The sequence below is a fragment of the Heptranchias perlo genome, chromosome 39 (assembly GCF_035084215.1).
Source record: "Heptranchias perlo isolate sHepPer1 chromosome 39, sHepPer1.hap1, whole genome shotgun sequence".
Lineage (NCBI taxonomy): Eukaryota > Metazoa > Chordata > Chondrichthyes > Hexanchiformes > Hexanchidae > Heptranchias > Heptranchias perlo.
Genome location: NC_090363.1, coordinates 596,077 through 603,007, shown reverse-complemented (window position 1 = coordinate 603,007; position 6,931 = coordinate 596,077).

Sequence of the window (6,931 nt, the reverse complement as noted above, 5' to 3'; positions counted from 1 at the left end):
CCCTTCCCCCCATTCCCCCTTCCCTCCCTCCCCACCACCTCTCTCTACCCCTCTCGTCCCCCTCCCTCTCCCGCCCTCTCCGCCCCCTCCCACTCCCTTCCCCCACCCTCTGCCCTCCACTCCCCTCCCCACTCCCAGCCCCATCCCAATCCTCCTCTCCCCTCCTCTCCCCTCCCTCCCCACTCCCCTCTCTCCCCACTCCCGTCCCTCTCCATCCACACCCCTCCGCCTCCCTCTCTCACCTCACGTTCCCCTCCCTTCCCTCCCCCCCCGACTCCCCGTCCCTTTCCCTCCTCCACCTCTCCCCCACCCCCACACTCTCCCTCCCATCGCCCTCGTTCTGCCACTCCTCCATTCACTCCCTCAGTACTGACCCTCCGACAGTGCGGCACTCCCTCAGTACTGACCCTCCGACAGTGCAGCACTCCCTCAGTACTGACCCTCCGACAGTGCAGCACTCCCTCAGTACTGACCCTCCGACAGTGCAGCGCTCCCTCAGTACTGACCCTCCGACAGTACAGCACTCCCTCAGTACTGACCCTCTGACAGTGCAGCAGTCCCTCGGGACTGACCCTCCGACAGTGCAGCACTCCCTCAGTACTGACCCTCCGACAGTGCAGCACTCCCTCAGTACTGACCCTCCGACAGTACAGCGCTCCCTCGGTACTGCCCCTCCGACAGTGCAGCGCTCCCTCGGTACTGCCCCTCCGACAGTGCAGCGCTCCCTCGGTACTGCCCCTCCGACAGTGCAGCGCTCCCTCGGTACTGCCCCTCCGACAGTGCAGCGCTCCCTCGGTACTGCCCCTCCGACAGTGCAGCGCTCCCTCGGTACTGCCCCTCCGACAGTGCAGCGCTCCCTCGGTACTGCCCCTCCGACAGTGCAGCGCTCCCTCGGTACTGCCCCTCCGACAGTGCGGCGCTCCCTCGGTACTGACCCTCCGACAGTGCGGCACTCCCTCAGTACTGACCCTCCGACAGTGCAGCACTCCCTCAGTACTGACCCTCCGACAGTGCAGCGCTCCCTCAGTACTGACCCTCCGACAGTGCAGCGCTCCCTCAGTACTGACCCTCCGACAGTGCAGCGCTCCCTCAGTACTGACCCTCCGACAGTGCAGCGCTCCCTCAGTACTGACCCTCCGACAGTGCAGCGCTCCCTCAGTACTGACCCTCCGACAGTGCAGCGCTCCCTCAGTACTGACCCTCCGACAGTGCAGCGCTCCCTCAGTACTGACCCTCCGACAGTGCAGCGCTCCCTCAGTACTGACCCTCCGACAGTGCAGCGCTCCCTCAGTACTGACCCTCCGACAGTGCAGCGCTCCCTCAGTACTGACCCTCCGACAGTGCAGCGCTCCCTCAGTACTGACCCTCCGACAGTGCAGCGCTCCCTCAGTACTGACCCTCCGACAGTGCAGCACTCCCTCAGTACTGACCCTCCGACAGTGCAGCGCTCCCTCAGTACTGACCCTCCGACAGTGCAGCGCTCCCTCAGTACTGACCCTCCGACAGTGCAGCGCTCTCTCAGTACTGACCCTCCGACAGTGTAGTGCTCCCTCAGTACTGACCCTCCGACAGTGCAGCGCTCCCTCAGTACTGACCCTCCGACAGTGCAGCGCTCCCTCAGTACTGACCCTCCGACAGTGCAGCACTCCATCAGTACTGACCCTCCGACAGTGCAGCGCTCCCTCAGTACTGACCCTCCGACAGTGCAGCGCTCCCTCAGTACTGACCCTCCGACAGTGCAGCACTCCCTCAGTACTGACCCTCCGACAGTGCAGCGCTCCCTCAGTACTGACGGAGTGTTGCACTGACCAAGGGTCAGTACTGAGGGGAGTGTTGCAAAGCCCGAGGGGCTGTACTGAGGGAGGGTCAGTACTGAGGGAGTGCTGTATTGCCCGAGGGGCAGTACTGAGGTAGGGGCAGTACTGAGGGAGGGGCAGTACTGAGAGAGCACTGCACAGTCGAAGGTGGCGTCTTTCGGATGAAATGTTAGACCGAGGCCCCGTCTGCCTGCCCTGATGGATGTAAGAGATCCGAAGGCCACTATTTGAAGAGCAGGGAGTTCTCCCCGGTGTCTTGGCAATATTTATCAATTAACATCACTAAAACATATTATCTGGTCATTATCAAATTGCTGTTTGTGGGATCTTGCTGTGCACAAATTGACTGCCCGCGTTTCCCACATTACAACAGTCATGTCCAGCCCAGTTGCTGCTTGTACTGTGAGGCTGTGGTATGTGATCATCTGATGCAAAACTGGGCTAAATGCTGCCCTGATCACAGAGTGTTAGCGACAGTGAGTAATGGGTTGTCCACACCCCTCATCCTCGGGACGCTCCTCGATTATTGCTCACTGTCTCTGTTCCATGGTATTGATTGTACATTTTTCTCTTTAGTTTCATCATTAACTTTCAGCAGGGCACGGAACCGAAAGCCATTCCCTTCCATTTTGCCCTCTCCTTTGATGGAGATATTTGTAAAGTGGTCTACAGTTCTCAGAAGGACAAGAAGTGGGCTCCGATGGCAGATAAATGCAGCGACCTCGACATCAGAGGGAAGGGTTTCAAACTCAACTTCTTTACCTGGAGCAACTGTTATCTGGTAAAGTCACAAACTGATCACTGGAGTAATTGTCATTGGATAAAGATTGAAGAATCCACTCGCACAGCTCTGGCAAACGAGGGCGTGATTTTAAAATTGTGCTGTGGAGAGAAGGGGAGTGTAATCCTGGTGTAATATGTGTAGTGGAGAGAGGGGGAGTGTAATCCTGGTGTAATATGTGTAGTGGAGAGAGGGGGGAGTGTAATCCTGGTGTAATATGTGTAGTGGAGAGAGGGGGAGTGTAATCCTGGTGTAATATGTGTAGTGGAGAGAGGGGGTTGTGTAATCCTGGTGTAATATGTGTAGTGGAGAGAGGGGGAGTGTAATCCTGGTGTAATATGTGTAGTGGAGAGAGGGGGAGTGTAATCCTGGTGTAATATGTGTAGTGGAGAGAGGGGGAGTGTAATCCTGGTGTAATATGTGTAGTGGAGAGAGGGGGAGTGTAATCCTGGTGTAATATGTGTAGTGGAGAGAGGGGGAGTGTAATCCTGGTGTAATATGTGTAGTGGAGAGAGGGGGTGTGTAATCCTGGTGTAATATGTGTAGTGAGAGAGGGGGAGTGTAATCCTGGTGTAATATGTGTAGTGGAGAGAGGGGGAGTGTAATCCTGGTGTAATATGTGTAGTGGAGAGAGGGGGAGTGTAATCCTGGTGTAATATGTGTAGTGGAGAGAGGGGTGTGTAATCCTGGTGTAATATGTGTAGTGGAGAGAGGGGGAGTGTAATCCTGGTGTAATATGTGTAGTGGAGAGAGGGGGAGTGTAATCCTGGTGTAATATGTGTAGTGGAGAGAGGGGGAGTGTAATCCTGGTGTAATATGTGTAGTGGAGAGAGGGGGAGTGTAATCCTGGTGTAATATGTGTAGTGGAGAGAGGGGGAGTGTAATCCTGGTGTAATATGTGTAGTGGAGAGAGGGGGAGTGTAATCCTGGTGTAATATGTGTAGTGGAGAGAGGGGGTGTCTCTCATCTGACCTTGGCTGGTGTGGTGAGTTTGGGGAAATTACCCTTTCACACCGGTCTGAGTTGAGTGATGATAAACCTGCTGCTTCACTCTGACCCTCCTCGTTCCCTCCTCTTCACTTCGGGGCAACTTTTCAACCATTCCACCAATTTTACCCCTCCCCTCCTTCTCTGCCCTCCCCTCCCTCCGTTCTTCTCTGCTATCACCTCCTCCTCCTTCTCTCTCACTCTCCTCTCCACTCCACTTCCTCCAATTCCCTCCCCTTCCCCTCCTTTCCCCCCCTCAACCCCCTTCCTCCCTTGCACTCTCTTACCGCTCATCCATGCCCACTCTTCCCTATTCTTCCCTCTCCCCACCCCTCCCATCCCCCAACCCCATCCCCAACCACCACTCCCCCCCTCCACCCCACCCACCATCCAACCTCCCCCACCCCTCCACCCCTCCACCCCACCCCTCCACAACCCCACCACACCCCACTCCCACCCTCCATACCCCTCCTCCACCAACCCTCCATCCACTCCACCACCCCTCCACCCACCCTCCCACACCCCTCCATCCCCCTCCCCACCCACCCTCCAACCCCCACCCCCCACCCCACCACCACACCCCACCCCTCCAACCCACCCCTCCCATCTCTCAACCCCCTCCATCCCCCACCCCACCACTCCCCCCTCCACCTCCACCCCACCCTCCACCCCTCCATCCCCACCCCACCCATCCCCACTCCCCACCACCTCCCCACCTCCCACCCTCCCCACCTCCCCACCCCTCCATTCCCCCTTCCACACCCCTCCATTCCCCCACACCACCCACCATCCCCCCCACCCATCCCCACCCTCCATTCCCCTCTCCCACCCCTCCATTCCCCCTCCTCCCCACCCCCCATTCCCCCTCATCCCACCCCTCCATTCCCCCACCTCCCCACCCCTCCATTCCCCCACCTCCCCGCTCCCCATTCCCCCTCACCCCACCCCTCCATTCCCCCTCCTCCCCACCCCTCCATTCCCCCTCTCCACACCCCCTCCATTCCCCCTCCTCCCCACGCCTCCATTCCCCCTCTCCACACCCCTCCATTCCCCTTCCTCCCCACGCCCTCCATTCCCCCTCTCCCCACCCCTCCATTCCCCCTCCTCCCCGCCCCTCCATTCCCCCTCCTTCCCACCCCTCCATTCCCTCTCCTCCCCACCCCTCCATTCCCCCTCTCCCCACCCCTCCATTCCCCCTCCTCCCCACCCCTCCATTTCCCCTCCATCCCACCCCTCCATTCCCCTCTCCCCACCCCTCCATTCCCCCTCCTCCCCACCCCTCCATTTCCCCTCCATCCCACCCCTCCATTCCCCTCTCCCCACCCCTCCATTCCCCCTCCTCCCCACCCCTCCATTCCCCCTCCTCCCCGCTCCTCCATTCCCCCTCACCCCACCCCTCCATTCCCCCTCCTCCCCACCCCTCAATTCCCCCTCCTCCCCACCCCTCCATTCCCCTCTCCCCACCCCTCCATTCCCCTCTCCCTACCCCTCCATTCCCCCTCCTCCCCACCCCTCCATTCCCCCTCCTCCCCGCTCCTCCATTCCCCCTCCTCCCCGCTCCTCCATTCCCTCTCCTCCCCAACCCCTCCATTCCCCCTTCCATTCCCCCTCCTCCCCGCTCCTCCATTCCCCCTCACCCCACCCCTCCATTCCCCCTCCTTCCCACCCCTCCATTCCCCTTCCATTCCCGCTCCTCCCCACCCCTCCATTCCCCCTCCTCCCCGCTCCTCGATTCCCCCTCCTTCCCACCCTCCATTCTCCCTCCTCCCCACCCCTCCATTCTCCCCTCCTCCCCACCCTCCATTCCCCCTCCTCCCCACCCCTCCATCCCCCTCCTCCCACCCCTCCATTCCCCCTCCTTCCCACCCCTCCATTCCCCTCCTTCCCACCCCTCCATTCCCCCCCCTCTCCGCCCCTCCATTCCCCTCCTCCCCACTCCTCATTCCCCCTCCTCCCCACTCCTCCATTCCCCCTCCTCCCCACCCCTCCATTCCCCCTTCTCCCCGCTCCTCCATTCCCCCTCCTTCCCACCCCTCCATTCCCCCTTCTCCCCGCCCCTCCATTCCCCCCCCTCCGCCCCTCCATCTCCCCCCTCCTCCCCGCCCCTCCATTCCCCCTCCTCCCCACTCCTCCATTCCCCCTCCTCCCCCACTCCTCCATTCCCCTCCTCCCCGCTCCTCCATTCCCCCTCCTCCCCACCCTCCATTCCCCCTCCTCCCCACCCCTCCATTCCCCTCCTTCACCACCCCTCCATTCCCCCTCCTCCCCACTCCTCCATTCCCCCTCCTCCCCACTCCCTCCATTCCCCCCTCCTCCCCGCTCCTCCATTCCCCCTCCTCCCCACCCCTCCATTCCCCCTCCTCCCCGCTCCTCCATTCCCCCTCCTCCCCACCCCTCCATTCCCCTCCTCCCCACCCCTCCATTCCCCCTCCTCCCCACCCCTCCATTCCCCCCTCCTCCCCCACCCCTCCATTCTCCCTCCTCCCCACCCCTCCATTCCCGCTCCTCCCCACCCCTCCATTCCCCCTCCTCCCCGCTCCCTCCATTCCCCCTCCTCCCGCTCCTCCATTCCCCCTCCTCCCCACCCCTCCATTCCCCCTCCTCCCGCACCCCTCCATTCTCCCTCCTCCCCACTCCTCCATTCCCCCTCCTCCCCGCTCCTCCATTCCCCCTCCTCCCCACCCCTCCATTCCCCCTCCTCCTCCCGCCCCTGCATTCCCCCTCCTCCCCGCTCCTCCATTCCCCCTCCTCCCCACCCCTCCATTCCCCCTCCTCCCCCGCTCCTCCATTCCCCCTCCTCCCCACCCCTCCATTCCCCTCCTCCCCGCCCTCCATTCCCCTCCTCCCCACCCCTCCATTCCCCCTCCTCCCCGCCCCTGCATTCCCCCTCCTCCCCGCTCCTCCTTCCCCCTCCTCCCCACCCCTCCATTCCCCCTCCTCCCCGCCCCTCCATTCCCCCTCCTCCCCGCTCCTCCATTCCCCTCCTCCCCACCCCTCCATTCCCCTCCTCCCCGCTCCTCCATTCCCCCTCCTCCCACCCCTCCATTACCCCTCCTCCCCACCCCTCCATTCCCGCTCCTCCCCACCCCCTCCATTCCCCCTCCTCCCCACCCCTCCATTCCCCCTCCTCCCCACCCCTCCATTCCCCCTCTCCCCACCCCTCCATTCCCCCTCCTCCCACCCTCCATTCCCCCTCCTCCCCACCCCTCCATTCCCCCTCCTCCTCACCCCTCCATTCCCCCTCTCCCCACCCCTCCATTCGCCCTCTCCCCACCCCTCAATTCCCCCTGTCCCACCCCTCCATTACCCCTCCTCCCCACCCCCTCCATTCCCCCTCATTCCCACA